The 15645-nt window shown below is 47.1% G+C and overlaps 3 non-coding genes across 3 annotated transcripts; all 3 read right to left on the bottom strand.

The window, feature by feature from the left end:
- Positions 1 to 8245: 8245 nt before the first annotated feature.
- On the bottom strand, positions 8246 to 8317 carry trnae-uuc (transfer RNA glutamic acid (anticodon UUC)). Its single transcript has one exon. It is a non-coding gene; the product is annotated as a tRNA-Glu (tRNA).
- A 577-nt stretch (positions 8318 to 8894) lies between these two features.
- Positions 8895 to 8966, bottom strand: trnae-uuc (transfer RNA glutamic acid (anticodon UUC)). Its single transcript has one exon. It is a non-coding gene; the product is annotated as a tRNA-Glu (tRNA).
- A 578-nt stretch (positions 8967 to 9544) lies between these two features.
- trnae-uuc (transfer RNA glutamic acid (anticodon UUC)) lies at positions 9545 to 9616 on the bottom strand. The gene has a single exon. It is a non-coding gene; the product is annotated as a tRNA-Glu (tRNA).
- Positions 9617 to 15645: the final 6029 nt, after the last annotated feature.

Here is a 15645-nt window from a genome sequence, read left to right as displayed (position 1 = left end):
GGTCCAACGGGGCTGAGAGATAATTGGGAAGGGGATGGGGATGGAGGGGAGGTAGCTGTGAATGAAATAGGTCGATGGAGGTGCTGATTTATCATGAGAGGTAAGACAGGAGGGTGGAGCGAATAGGTGGGAAGCAAGATGAAAATGTAGGACAGCTCAAGAGGCCAATGATGATTTGGAAGGTTGGATCTGGGACAAGGCGCGTGATGTGGGAGTAAGGGTGAGGAGAAATATGGTAACTGGTGAAATCGACATTGATCCCATGTAGTTGGTGGGTCCCAAGGCGGAAGATGAAGTGTTCTTCCTACAAGTGTCAGGTAGCTAGAGCTTGGAGGGGAATGCGGCACAGGACTTGCATGCCCTTGACGGAGTGGGAGGGGAAGTTAAAGTATTCAGCCACAGGGCGGTGGGGTCGTTTAGGTTTGGAGTCCTAGAGCTGTTTCCTGAAATGTTCTGCAAGTTGGCATCCAGTCTCCCCAATGTGGCAGAGCAATGGACATATAAATAAATCTTATAAACAAATTGTTTAAATTTTAGCATGCTGGAGTTATTATCTTTAATGAAGATAACGAAAATATTAATAAAATTCGGTGACTGTTTGAAACGGTTTGCTGGTCAGGCTCAACTCATCCCCTTCAAATGAGACAATGACATTGATAGCGGTAAACTGCTCTTTTTGCTGTAAAATCACAAGTTCTTGATTTATTTTCACAACTTACTGGTATTCACACCTGCACATTCAATGTCAAACTCTGACATCAGAAATGAAATTACAGCATTAATTTTGACTTAAAATATTCGAACAAACAAATTAATAGCACACAGTGAATACCAAGTCTGATAAATATGAAATCAGATTTGACCAAAAAAATATACAATCAAGATGGGAGATAAGAAATGGGGGAAGGGCAGAAGGTAAGAAATGCGGCATCATAGAAGGTGCTCCTCCAGGGAGTGTATTTTACGAACTACAACTGCTAAATATAACCAAACACTCTGACATGATCCTCCGGTTTTAATGTGACCCAAAGCCCCATACAGTAGGTACCATTCAAATAAGTTAATAGAGACAAGCCTTGAGCAAATCCAGCCTCCAGTTGGGCCCCCCTTTTGGAGCTCGGAGCTTCCTCCAGCTCCAGGGGGTTGTTGAGCTCCTGGGATCCAGCTGCCACTGCCACTCCTCCACTGAAGAAGCTTTGGGAAGCAGATGCAAAGGTAAGATACAGAACAGAGCACCTTTGCCAAGGAAAGCAGCTTATGGAGACATTCAGCAATAGCATCACATGGTTTTGACCAATCGACCTCTGGGTTATGTGCCCAGCACACTCACGCTGCACTACTCTGCTTCGGTGCTCCCAGTCGCAGGATTGTGGATCAGTTTAAAGTCGATCCTATATCTCTGATAATATCGGTACACAAGGCAGTGAAGAAAGGTTTAGGCACACAAACCTTCATCAGTTAGCAAATTGAGTATAGATGTTGGCAAGATATAGTGTAGTTATACAGAACGTTGATGAGGCTGCACCTGGAATATTGTGATCAGTTTTGGTCCCCTTGGTATCGTGTGACTTCTGACATCTTCAACTCTGGGTTTGTGTTGAACTTGATGGGATACTTTGTCCAACTCAGCATGTTTAAACAGTATCGCTCGGAGGGAGTCATTTGAAACATTTGAGGAGGTGAGTTCAACAAGATTGAACTATTCAAAGTTACTTGGACTCTTTTTTAAACTTACATCAGGACCAGTAGTCAGAGACACATACAACATGGAAACAGAGCCTTCAGTCCAACTTTTCCATGCTGACCTGATATCCTAAATTAGTCTAGTCTCATTTGACAGCACCTGACCCATATACTCTGGCAGCTCATTTCATATATGTACCACCCTCTGCATGAAGACGTTGTCCCTTTAATATATTTCGCCTCTCACCCTGAACCTATGCCCTCTAGTTCTGGACTCCTCCATCCCAGGGAAAATACCTTGTCTTTTACCCTGTCCATCCCTCTCATGAATTTGTAACCTCTATTAGGTCACTCCTCTACCTCCGATGCTCCAGTGAAAATAGCCCCAGCCTATTCAGACTCTCCCTGTAGCTCAAACCCTCCAACCCCCAGCAACAGTCCGTAAATCGTTTCTCATAGAGAAGTCAACGTTTCAGTCCTGAAGAAGGGTTAATACCCAAAATGCTGACTACTCCACATCCTGGTGCTGCCTGGCTTGCTGTATTCTCCCGACCTCCTGCTTGCCTACTTCAGGTTGCAATATGTAGTGCCTCAGTGGTTACCACTGCAGCCTCACAGCACCAGGGACCCAGGTTTGATTCCAGCCAGTGAGGAGTTTGTACATTCTCCCAGTGTCTGCGTGTGTTTTCTCTGGGTGGTCCTGTCCAAACATATGCAGGTCTGAGGTTTGATGAAGGCCTTCCTGCACTTAGAGCAACTGAGCAACCTCTCCCCCCTGTGGACCCACCAGTGGGCCAGCAGGTCAGAAGAAAGAGCAAAGCCCATCCTGCATTCGGGGCAGAAGAACGGCCTCTCCTCGGTATGGACACACTGGTGTCTCAGCAGGTGGGAAGAACTGCTGAAAGCCATCTCACACTCAGGGCATGAGAACAGCCGTCCCGGGTGTGGACCAATTGGTGCGTCCGCATGGCAGAGGAATCACTAAAGGCCTTCCCGCACTCACGGCAGCAGAAGGGCCTTTCCTCTCTGCGGACTCATTGGTGCTTCAGAACCCTTTCAAATTTCACAATATCCTTCTGATAGGAGGGAGACCAGAATTGCACACAATATTCCAAAAGTATTCCACAATATTCCAGTGTCCTTTCCAGCCACAACGTAACTCACCAACTCCAATACTCAAGTCAGAGGATTGCGGAATTTTTAAAACTCACAAAATAAAATAGCAAAAAATGGAAGGACAAACCGAATTTTTGAAGTCAACTTGGAAGCATCATTGAGAAATCGGCGGACTGGGTTTATTAGGTACCTGTTCTCCTTAAATACACTATAAACATCTTTTTCTTCTGCTCTTCGCAGTTTCTCTGTGCTGCAGTGTGTAGTGGCTCGTTGAAATAATGTCCTGATGCAGCTTAATAGAACATAGAACATAGAAAATTACAGCGCAGTACAGGCCCTTTGGCCCTCGATGTTGCGCTGATCCAAGCCCACCTAACCTACACTAGCCTACTATCCTCCATATGCCTATCCAATGTCCGTTTAAATGCCCATAAAGAGGGAGAGTCCACCACTGCTACTGGCAGGACATTCCATGAACTCATGACTCGCTGAGTCAAGAAGTTACCCCTAACATCTGTCCTATACCTACCACCCCTTAATTTAAAGCTATGCCCCCTCGTAATAGCTGACTCCTTAGGTGGAAAAAGGTTCTCATTGCCAACCCGATCTAAACCCCTAATCATCTTGTACACCTCTATCAAGTCACCCCTAAACCTTCTTGTCTCCAATGAAAAAAGCCCCAAGTGCCTCAGCGTTTCCTCATACGATCTTCCTACCATACCAGGTAACATCCTGGTAAACCTCCTCTGCACCCGTTCCAGTGCCTCCACACCCTTCCTATAGTATGGCAACCAAAACTGCACACAATACTCCAGATGCGGCCGCACCAGAGTCTTATACAACTGCAACATGACCTCAGGACTCCGGAACTCAATTCCTCTACCAATAAAAGCTAGTACGCCATATGCCTTCTTCACAGCACTATTTACATGGGTGGCAACTTTCAGAGATCTGTATACATGGCCACCAAGATCCCTCTGCTCATCCACACTACCAAGTATCCAACCATTAGCCCAGTAATCCATCTTCTTGTTACTCTTAACCAAAATTGAACTCCATTTGCCACCTTTCTACCCAGCTCTGCAGCTTAACTATATCTCACTGTAACCTGCCACATCCTTCCTCACTGTCAACAACTCCACTGACTTTCGTATCATCCGCAAACTTGCTCACCCAACCTTCTAGCCCCTCCTCCAGGTCATTTATAAAAATGGCAAACAGCAATGGTCCCAAAACAGATCCTTCCGGAACACCACTAGTAACTGCACTCCAAGATGAACCTTTACCATCAGCTATTACCCTCTGTCTTCTTCCAGCCAGCCAATTCCTAATACAAACCTCCAACGCACCCTCAATGCCATACCTCCGTATTTTTTGCAGTCGCCAACCATGGGGAACCTTATCAAACGCCTTACTAAAATCCATATACACCACATCTACCGCTTTACCCTCGTCCACCTCCTTAGTCACCTTCTCAAAGAATTCAATAAGGTTTGTGAGACAAGACCTGCCCTTCACAAAACCATGCTGACTATCCTTGATCACATTATTCCTATCCAGATGTTCATAAATCCTATCCCTTACAATTCTCTCTAAGACTTTGCCCACAACAGAAGTGAGACTCACCGGCTATAGGAACTAGTGTTATCCCTACTCCCCTTCTTGAACAAGGGAACCACATTTGCTATCCTCCAGTCTTCTGGCACTATTCCTGTAGACAACGAGGTTATAAAAATCAAGGCCAATGGGTCTGCAATCTCCTCCCTTGCTTCCCAGAGAATGCTAGGATATATGCCATCAGGCCCAGGGGACTTATCTATTTTCATCCTTTCCAGAATTTCCAATACCTCTTCCCTACATACCTCAAAGCCATCCATTAAAATTAATTGTGACTCAATATTCACATCGGCAACAATGTCCTGTTCCTGAGTGAATACTGATGAAAAGTATTCATTCAGTGTCTCCCCAATCTCTTTGGCCTCCATGTGCAACTTCCCACTACTATCCTTTACTGTACCTATTCCAACCTGAGCCATTCTTTTATTCCTGACATACCTATAGAAAGCCCTTGGGTTGTCCCTTGTCCTACCAACCAAGGACTTTTCATGTCCCCTCCTTGCTGCTCTTAACTCTCTCTTTGGATCCTCCCTGGCTACTTTATAACTCTCAATCGCCCCAATTGAACCTTCACGCCTAATCTTTACATCGGCGGCCCTCTTCGCTCTAACAAGGGATTCCAATTCATTATTAAACCACGGCTCCCTCACACGACGTTTTCCTCCCTGCCTGACAGGTACATACTTATCAAGGACACTCAATAGTTGCTCCTTGAACAAGCTCCACATATCGATTGCACCCTTCCATTGAAGCATACTTTTCCAAGCCACGCATCCTAAGTCATGCCTCACCGCATCATAATTTCCCTGCCCCCAGCTATAACTCTTGCCCTGCAGTGCACACGTATCCCTCTCCATCACCAGAGTAAAAATCACCGAATTGTGGTCACTGTCCCCAAAGTGCCCACCTACCTCCAATTCTAATACCTGGCCTGATTCGTTACCCAGAACCAAATCCAGTACGGCCTCACCTCTTGTTGGCCTGTCAACATATTGTGTCAGGAAACCCTCCTGCACACAATAGATAAACACCGACCCATCTAACGTACTCGAGCTATAGCTTTCCCAGTCAATATCTGGAAAGTTAAAGTCCCCCATAACAACCATCCTATTACTCTCACTCTTCTCCTGAATCACCCTCGCAATCCTTTCTTCTACGTCACTAGGACTATTAGGACGCCTATAGAAAACTCCTAACAGGGTGTCCTCCCCTTTCCTATTTCTAACTTTAGCCCAACGTACCTCAGATGGCGAGTGTTCATCCATCGTCCTTTCCACCGCTGTAATACCATCCTTGACAAGCAATGCCACACCTCCCCTTCTCTTACCCCCACCTCTGACCCTACTAAAACATTTAAACCCTGGAACCTGCAACAGCCCAATCCTGTCCCGGTTCTACCCATGTCGCAGTAATAGCCACAACATCAAAATCCCAGGTACCAACCCACGCTGCAAGTCCACCTATCTTATTTCGTATACTTCTCGCATTGAAGCATACTTCAATGTCACATTGCTGTTTAGAGGCACCCTCCTTCAAGATTGATGCCAAGCTCCTAATCTCCCTACACTCAAGGTCCTGCACCCTAAAGCTACAGTCTAGGTTCCCATGCGCCTGCAGAGTTAGTTTAAACCCCCTCCCCCAAAGATACCTAGCAAACATCCCCCCAAGGATACTGGTGCCCCTCAGGTTCAGGTGTAGACTATCCTGTTTATAGAGGTCCCACCTTCCCCAGAAAGAACCCCAGTTATCCAGATACCAGAATCCCCCCTCTCCTGCACCATCCCTGTAGCCACGCATTTAACTGTTCTCTCTCACTATTCCTCGACTCACTATCACGTGGCACGGGTAACAAACCAGAGACAACAACTCTGTTTGTTCTAACTCTGAGCTTCCAACCTAGCTCCCTGAAAGCCTGTCTAACATCCTCATCCCTCTACCTACCTATGTCGTTGGTGCCAATGTGGACCACGACTTCGGGCTGCTCCCCCACCCCCTTAAGGACTCGGAAAACACGATCAGAGACGTCACTTACCCTTGCACCTGGGAGGCAACATACCAATCGTGAGTCTCTCTCGCCCCCACAAAACCGCCTCTCTGGGCCACAAAATATCGAGTCCCCAATAACTATTGCTCTGCTCTTCTCCAACCTTCCCTTCTGAGCAACGGGAACAGGCTCCGTGCCGTGGCCTGAACACCATTGCTTACCGCTGGTAAGTCTTCCAACACACAAGTATCCAAAATGGTGTACTTGTTCTTGAGGGGAACGACCGCAGGGGGTCGCTGCACTGGCTGCTTTCTCCAAGTTCCCCTCACTGTCACCCATCTGTCTGCAATCTTTGGAATTACTACTTCCCTAAAGTTCTGATCTATGACCCCCTCTGCCTACCGAATGATTCGAAGTTCTTCCAACTACAGCTCCAGTTCACGAACACAGTCTTGGAGGAGCTCTTCCTGCAAGTGTAATCAGCAGGGACGACCATGGCATCCCACACCTCAAACATGTCGCAAGAGGAACATTGCACTGTCTTCACTACCATCCCACTAAAAGTAACTTTTAAAAAATGCTAGGTCTAAAGAATAGAACCAGCAAAACGCAGCTCTTACCTGCTTACCACAACGGGTCTTACTATCAGGTTAGACGAGGAGGGCGGGTGGGAGGCACTACCCATGTTGTGCCTGGGGTTCCTCTCCTGCGCGCCTTTATAGGAAAGAAAACCTACCCAGGGAAGCTTGAGCTACACCAGCTTCCGGGTCCGCTCCGCGCTTTTTTCCAAGAAAGGCGCGCAGGCGAGTCCCGGAGATGTGACTTGACTCTCTAGTCTCCCCAACGTTATAGAGATCGCATCGGGAGCAATGGATACTAAAAAAATTACATTGATGGATGTACCGGTGAAAGTCTTCTTCCTGCCGCAGCCCGGGTTCGATCCCCGGGCAGCGAGGCAATTTTCAGCAGAGCTACAAGAAGGGGCCGATGTCTCCCTGGTAGTCTTGTGGTTAGGATTTGGCGCTTTCACCGCCGCGACCCGGGTTCGATTCCCGGTCAGGGAAGCAGTTTTCTGCGGGCTATCCATTCGTCTTAAATACGCTGTACATTAGATTATTGATTGATCTTCGTCGTTCCTGGGTGCTGCAGTGTGAAGTAGCTCGTTGAAATAGCATCCTGATGCAGATTTGTTCACATATGTTGGGGTGATTACTTCTGCAGCTACAAACGAGTGAGCAATGCTCACTCTCTCGGCGGAGCAGGACAGGGCTATTTGGCAGTGTCTGTTTGTAGACGCGGTTACGTTTGTTTAACAGTTACAATTTAATTTTTTTAGTATCCATTGCTCCTGATGCGATCTCGAGAACATTGGGGAGACTAGAGAGTCAAGTCACATCTCCGCGACTCTCCTGCGCGCCTTTATAGGGAAAAAAGCGCGGAGTGGACCCAGAAGCTGGTGTAGCGCAAGCTTACCTGGGTAGGTTTTTTTTTCCCTGTAAAGGCGCGCAGAGGAGAGTCCCAGAGAAGTGACTTGCCTCTCCAGTCTCCCCAATGTTATAGAGATCACATCGGGAGCAATGGATACAAAAAATTACATTTAAACTGTTAAACAAACGTAACCGCGTCTACAAACAGGCACTGTCCTGCTCCGCCGAGAGAGTGAGGATTGTTCACTCGTTTATAGCTGCAGAAACAATCATCCCAACACATGCAAACAAATCCGCATCAGGATGCTATTACAACGAGCTACTTCACTCTGCAGCACCCAGGAACGACGAAGATCAATAAACAACCGTACAGCGCATTTCAGACGATTGGATAGCCCGTCGACCCGCTGAAAACTGCTTCCCTGACCGGGAATCGAACCCGGGCCGCGGCGGTGAAAGCGCCAAATCCTAACCACTAGACCACCAGGGAGACGTAGATTCATTCCTGTAGCTCTGCTGAAAATTTCCTCTCTGCCCGGGAATCGTACCCGGGCTGCAGCAGTAAGAAGACTTCCACCGATCTCGAGAACATTGGGGAGACTAGAGAGTCAAGTCACATCTCCGCGACTCTCCTGCGCGCCTTTATAGGGAAAAAAGCGCGGAGTGGACCCAGAAGCTGGTGTAGCGCAAGCTTACCTGGGTAGGTTTTTTTTCCCTGTAAAGGCGCGCAGAGGAGAGTCCCAGAGAAGTGACTTGCCTCTCCAGTCTCCCCAATGTTATAGAGATCACATCGGGAGCAATGGATACAAAAAATTACATTTAAACTGTTAAACAAACGTAACCGCGTCTACAAACAGGCACTGTCCTGCTCCGCCGAGAGAGTGAGGATTGTTCACTCGTTTATAGCTGCAGAAACAATCATCCCAACACATGCAAACAAATCCGCATCAGGATGCTATTATAACGAACTACTTCACTCTGCAGCACCCAGGAACGACGAAGATCAATAAACAACCGTACAGCGCATTTTAGACGATTGGATAGCCCGTCGACCCGCTGAAAACTGCTTCCCAGACCGGGAATCGAACCCGGGCCGCGGCGGTGAAAGCGCCAAATCCTAACCACTAGACCACCAGGGAGACGTAGATTCATTCCTGTAGCTCTGCTGAAAATTTCCTCTCTGCCCGGGAATCGTACCCGGGCTGCGGCAGTAAGAAGACTTCCACCGATCTCGAGAACATTGGGGAGACTAGAGAGTCAAGTCACATCTCCGCGACTCTCCTGCGCGCCTTTATAGGGAAAAAAGCGCGGAGTGGACCCAGAAGCTGGTGTAGCGCAAGCTTACCTGGGTAGGTTTTTTTTTCCCTGTAAAGGCGCGCAGAGGAGAGTCCCAGAGAAGTGACTTGCCTCTCCAGTCTCCCCAATGTTATAGAGATCACATCGGGAGCAATGGATACAAAAAATTACATTTAAACTGTTAAACAAACGTAACCGCGTCTACAAACAGGCACTGTCCTGCTCCGCCGAGAGAGTGAGGATTGTTCACTCGTTTATAGCTGCAGAAACAATCATCCCAACACATGCAAACAAATCCGCATCAGGATGCTATTACAACGAGCTACTTCACGCTGCAGCACCCAGGAACGACGAAGATCAATAAACAACCGTACAGCGCATTTCAGACGATTGGATAGCCCGTCGACCCGCTGAAAACTGCTTCCCTGACCGGGAATCAAACCCGGGCCGCGGCGGTGAAAGCGCCAAATCCTAACCACTAGACCACCAGGGAGACGTAGATTCATTCCTGTAGCTCTGCTGAAAATTTCCTCTCTGCCCGGGAATCGTACCCGGGTTGCGGCAGTAAGAAGACTTCCACCGATCTCGAGAACATTGGGGAGACTAGAGAGTCAAGTCACATCTCCGCGACTCTCCTGCGCGCCTTTATAGGGAAAAAAGCGCGGAGTGGACCCAGAAGCTGGTGTAGCGCAAGCTTACCTGGGTAGGTTTTTTTTCCCTGTAAAGGCGCGCAGGAGAGGAACCCCAGGCACTACAGGGGTAGTGCCTCCCACCCGCCCTCCTCCTCTAACCTGATAATAAGACCCGTTGTGGTAAGCAGGTAAGTGCTGCGTTTTGCTGGTTCTATTCTTTAGACCTAGCATTTTTTAAAGGTTACTTTTAGTGGGATGGTAGTGAAGGCAGTGCAATGTTCCTCTTGCGACATGTTTGAGGTGAGGGATGCCATGGTCGTCCCTGCTGATTACACTTGCAGGAAGTGTACTCATCTCCAGCTCCTCCAAGACTGTGTTCGGGAACTTGAGCTGGAGTTGGATGAACTTCGAATCATTTGTGTGCGGAGGGGGTCATAGATCAGAACTTTAGGGAACCAGTAATTCCAAAGATTGCAGACAGATGGGTGACAGTGAGGGGAACTTGGAGAAAGCAGCCAGTGCAGCAACCCCCTGCGGTCGTTCCACTCATGAACAAGTATACCATTTTGGATAATTGTGGGGGGGGGCGGGGGGTGACTTACCAGCGGTAAGCAATGGGGTTCAGGCCTCTGGCACGGAGCCTGTTCCTGTTGCTCAGAAGGGAAGTTTGGAGAAGAGCAGACCAATAGTTATTGGGGACTCGATAGTTTGGTGCACAGATAGGCGGTTTTGTGGGGGCGAGAGAGACTCACGACTGGTATGTTGCCTCCCAGGTGCAAGGGTAAGTGACGTCTCTGATCGTGTTTTCCGGGTCCTGAAGGGGGTGGGGGAGCAGCCTGAAGTCGTAGTCCACGTTGGCCCCAAAGACATAGGTAGGTAGAAGGATGAGGATGGTAGGCAGGCTTTCAGGGAGCTAGGTTGGAAGCTCAGAGTTAGAACAAACAGAGTTGTTGTCTCTGGTTTGTTACCCGTGCCACGTGATAGCGAGTCGAGGAATAGTGAGAGAGAACAGTTAAATGCTTGGCTACAGTGATGGTGCAGGAGCGAGGGATTCCGGTGTCTGGATAACTGGGCTTCTTTCTGGGGAAGGTGGGAACTATATAAACAGGATAGTCTACACCTGAACCTGAGGGGCACCAGTATCCTTGGGGGGATGTTTGCTAGTGCTCTTTTGGGGGGTTTAAACTAACTCTGCAGGGGTATGGGTACCTAGACTGTAGCTTTAGGGTGCAGGACCTTGAGTGTAGGGAGGTTAGGAACATGGCATCAATCTCGAAGGAGGGTGCCTCTAAACAGGAATGTGACTTGAAGTGTATATACTTCAATGCGAGAAGTATACGAAATAATGTAGGTGAACTTGCAGCGTGGGTTGGTACCTGGGATTTCGATGTTGTGGCTATTACGGAGACATGGGTAGGACTGACTGTTGCAGGTTCCAGGGTTTAAATGCTTTAGTAGGGTCAGAGGTTGGGGTAAAAGAGGGGGAGGTGTGGCATTGCTTGTCAAGGATAGTATTACAGCGGTAAAAGGACGATGGATGAAGACTCGCCATTTGAGGAAGTTTGGGCTGAGGTTAGAAATAGTAAAGGTGAGGTCACCCTGTTAGGAGTTTTCTACAGACCTACTAATAGTCCGAGAGACATAGAAGAAAGGATTGCGAGGATGATTCAGGAGAAGAGTGAGAGTAATAGGATGGTTGTTATGGGGGACTTTAACTTTCCAGATATTGACTGGGAAAGCTATAGCTCGAGTACGTTAGCTAGGTCGGTGTTTGTCTAATGGGTTCAGGAGGGTTTCCTGACACAATATGTTGACAGGCCAACAAGAGGTGAGGCCGTACTGGATTTGGTTCTGGGTAACGAATCAGGCCAGGTATTAGAATTGGAGGTAGGTGGGCACTTTGGGGACAGTGACCACAATTCGGTGATTTTTACTCTGGTGATGGAGAGGGATACGTGTGCACTGCAGGGCAAGAGTTATAGCTGGGGGCAGGGAAATTATGATGCGGTGAGGCATGACTTAGGATGCGTGGCTTGGAAAAGTAGGCTTCAAGGGAAGGGCACAATCGATATGTGGAGCTTGTTCAAGGAGCAACTATTGAGTGTCCTTGATAAGTATGTACCTGTCAGGCAGGGAGTAAAGGGTAGTGTAAGGGAGCTGTGGTTTAATAATGAATTGGAATCCCTTGTTAAAGTGAAGAGGGTGGCCTATGTAAAGATGAGGCGTGAAGGTTCAATTGGGGTGATTGAAGTTTATAAGGTAGCCAGGGAGGATCTAAAGAGAGAGTTAAGAGCAGCAAGGAGGGGACATGAAAAGTCCTTGGTTGGTAGGATTAGGGAAAACCCAAAGGCTTTCTATAGGTATGTTAGGAATAAAAGAATGACTAGGGTAGGAAAAGGTCCAATCATGCATAGATGTGGGAAGTTGCGCGTGGAGGCTGAAGAGATTGGGGAGACACTGAATGAATACTTTTTGTCAGTATTCACTGAGGAACAGGACATTGTTGCGGATGTGAATATTGAGTCACAATTAATTAGAATGGATAGCTTTGAAGTATGTAGGGAAGAGGTATTGGAAATTCTGGAAAGGGTGAAAATATATAGGTCCCCTGGGCCTGATGGCATTTATCCTAGGATTCTCTGGAAAGCAAGGGAGGAGATTGCAGAGCAATTGGCCTTGATTTTTATGTCCTTGTTGTCTACAGGAATAGTGCCAGAAGACTGGAGGATAGCAAATGTGGTTCCCTTGTTCAACCCTGGTCTTTCAATTGATATCCTTCAGAAAAATTAACAAAGTAAGTGTGCTGTTAAATGAACATAGCATCGGCACCAAATTCCTATAAACTGCCAGATGCCTTCTGATCACACGTTATCCAGGACACCAAAACTGAAAACTGTCATGCAGTCAGCCAGCCTTAAGAATCACCTAAGTGAAGCTTTCCTCCATACACAATGACATAGAACAAAATGCTGTCAAAGATGCTGCAAAGGGAGCTGAATCAAGGACATGAAAATAAAATATCAAGGCCGCTTGAGAAAAGAAAGCCATTTAAGTTGCTGAATAACTTCCTTCTATTCTATTAAATGAAAAAGATGACAAGAAATATAGAATGTTATTAGAAGGTGAAACATATTAGCCATTAAACTTTTACAACAGTGAATAATAATAGATATACTCAAAGTGAAGCAACACATATGTACTGTTTATAACAATGTGCTAATCCCTTAAATGCTGCTCAGTTCCATGAGAAACTACCCCTTTATTTGTGTACGTGAGGAAAGAAGCTATCCATTTCTAGGGTGCAAATTGTATTCAAATGAATGTGCCAAATTAAGGAAAAAAGTGAAAATACATTTAAGAGGGACAGAGAGCATCTGAGCACCTTTGCAGAGTCTTGTCCCTCCCTGGATTCACTGCAGTTGCAATCAGTGAACAGTTTTCCCCCATCTCTCCCTCCCAAGATGAAGAATGGAAAAGGGGAGACATTGCTTTGCTCCTCGGTGTTGTCTAGAGGAGGGAGTTTTACTCTGAAATTGAATGAAGATAGAGCTTCATTCCGGACTGCAACTTCCTTCCATTGTCCAACATGTGAGTACGGCACTTTCTGAGGAGGGGAGGCTTGTCAGGATAGATGCCAATAAAATGCTTCCTTGTCAGAGAATCTCGAACTCGATGACACAGATTATTAATAAGGGCTTTCCCATATCAGGCAGAGTGAGGAATTTATTCTCTCTTCTTTATTGCAATGCTCCCACACAGAGAGTAATAGAGACAGGCTCTTTGAATGTATTTAAGGCTGAACTGAACTGAATTTTGAGTGACAGGGAATGAAAGGTTATTGAGTACAGGTAGCAAATGAAGTTAACACTACAGCAGGACATGCATGATCTTCTTAATTGGAAAGTAAGCCTGATGAATGGCAGTGGCAAGAGATTTAACACGTTCCATGTGTGAGTGGTGCTTCAAACAGTTGTCAAAGCTGGACAGAGACATGGATTCCCACATCATAGAGAAACCGTGGAAATGTGAGGACTGTGGGAAGGAATTCAAAATTCCATCTTTGCTTGAACGTCATTGCCATGGTCACACCGGGGAGCAGCCATTTACCTATTCCATGTGCAGCAAGGGCTTCATTCATTTATCCACCCTGGTGATCCACTGGTAGAGTTTCACGAGGAAAAGACCTTTCATCTGCTTCGTGTGTGGGAAGGAGTTCTTTTATTTATCACCCTGGTGACCCACCAGCCGGCTCACACCGGAGAGAGGCCGTTCGCCTGCTCTAAGTGCATGAACGGATTCACCCAGTCATCCGCCTTGCTGATCCACCAATAGGTCCATACCAGGGAAGAGACCATCCTGCTGCTGTGTCTGCATGAAGGTATTCATTAATTTGTCTGCCCTGCTTATGCATCTTCGAGTTTACACCAGGAAGAGACTGTTCTCCTGCTCCATGTGCAGGAAGGCGTTCATTCATTTATCCACCCTGGTGAACCACCAGCAGGTTCACACTGGGGAGAGGTCATTCACTCGGTCCAAGTGTGGGAAGGGATCCACTAACTCCTCTGACCTGCAGACAAACCGGCACATTCACACCAGGGAGAGGGTGTTCACCTGCGTCGTCTGTGGGAAAGGGTTTAGCCATTCATCCATTCTGCTGGCGCACAGGCGCATCCACACTGAGGATAGACCGTTCTCCTGGTCTGTGTATGGTAAGGGATTCACAGATTATTCCAGTTGCAGAGAAACCAGCAGGTTCACATTGGGTAAAGGCCTTTCACCTGCTCCAAGTGCGGAAAGGGATTTAGTCAGTCATCCCGTCTGCTCAGACACCAATCCAGTCACACCAAGCAGAGCACGTTTGGAATCTTTGTGGGTGTGACTTGTATTAGTATTCAAGAGGAAGGGGAGTATTGCTGAGGCTGGACTGACTGCAGGTAAAGTAGGTGGCGGTGCATGGCTGATAGCATGGAGCATAGGATCCGGAAAGAGAATTGTTGCTGAAGGTTTTGAATTTGTAGGTGCACTGGGTATCCTGATCAGGTTCAAATTGTGTTGGGCTGAATGTGGTCCGGAGTCCATGTGAGATCAGATGGTTCCATAGGCAGTTCTGAGGAATAGCTGATCCTGATGAAGGGCTTCTGCCTGAACATCGATCCTGATAAAGGGCTTATGCCCAAAACATCGATTCTCCTGCTCCTGGGATGCTGCCTGACCTGCTGTCCTTTTCCAGCAATACACTCTCGACTATTAATACTCAAGAGTGCTGACATTTACTGGTCAGTTGAGCACCTATTAAGACACACTTACTGTGTTGGAACATGCAGTGGAGTCGGGAGATGTAGACCTGTCATGTTTGACTCTGTGAAGAAATCAATCCCATGGAAAGATTGGCTCCAGTTTGTCCCTTCCCCAGGAAGCTGTCAGGACGATAACATGGGAAACAGAGAATGCTTGTCCATTACTGAAGGTTGAACAAATTGGAAAAATGAGAGTTTCTGATAATGTCTTACAATCCTGGTGGCTTTTGGAGGTATTTTTGAAATTGTCATGGTCTGTGTGACCCACTGATGTTCCCGGGGCCGGGCCACACCAGAAATGGCAGGATGGAGAAGGGAATGCAGACATGGGTTATATCCCTACTATAGAGTCATAGAACTTGACCGCATGGAAACAGACCTTTCCATCCAACTCATCCATGTTGACCAGTTATCCCAAATTGGTGAGGCCACTTCTGAAATATTGTGTTCAATTCTGGCCTTCTTGCTATCAGAAGAATGTTAAAGTTGAAAGGTTTCAGAAAAGATGTGCAAGGATGTTGCCAGGCTTGGAGGGTTTGAGCTCGAGGGAGAGTCATAGAGCCTTAGAATCATAGAGACGTACATACAGAAAC

The sequence above is a fragment of the Hemiscyllium ocellatum genome (assembly GCF_020745735.1).
Source record: "Hemiscyllium ocellatum isolate sHemOce1 chromosome 27 unlocalized genomic scaffold, sHemOce1.pat.X.cur. SUPER_27_unloc_11, whole genome shotgun sequence".
NCBI classification, from domain to species: domain Eukaryota; kingdom Metazoa; phylum Chordata; class Chondrichthyes; order Orectolobiformes; family Hemiscylliidae; genus Hemiscyllium; species Hemiscyllium ocellatum.
This window is presented reverse-complemented; position numbering and strand designations above follow the sequence as displayed.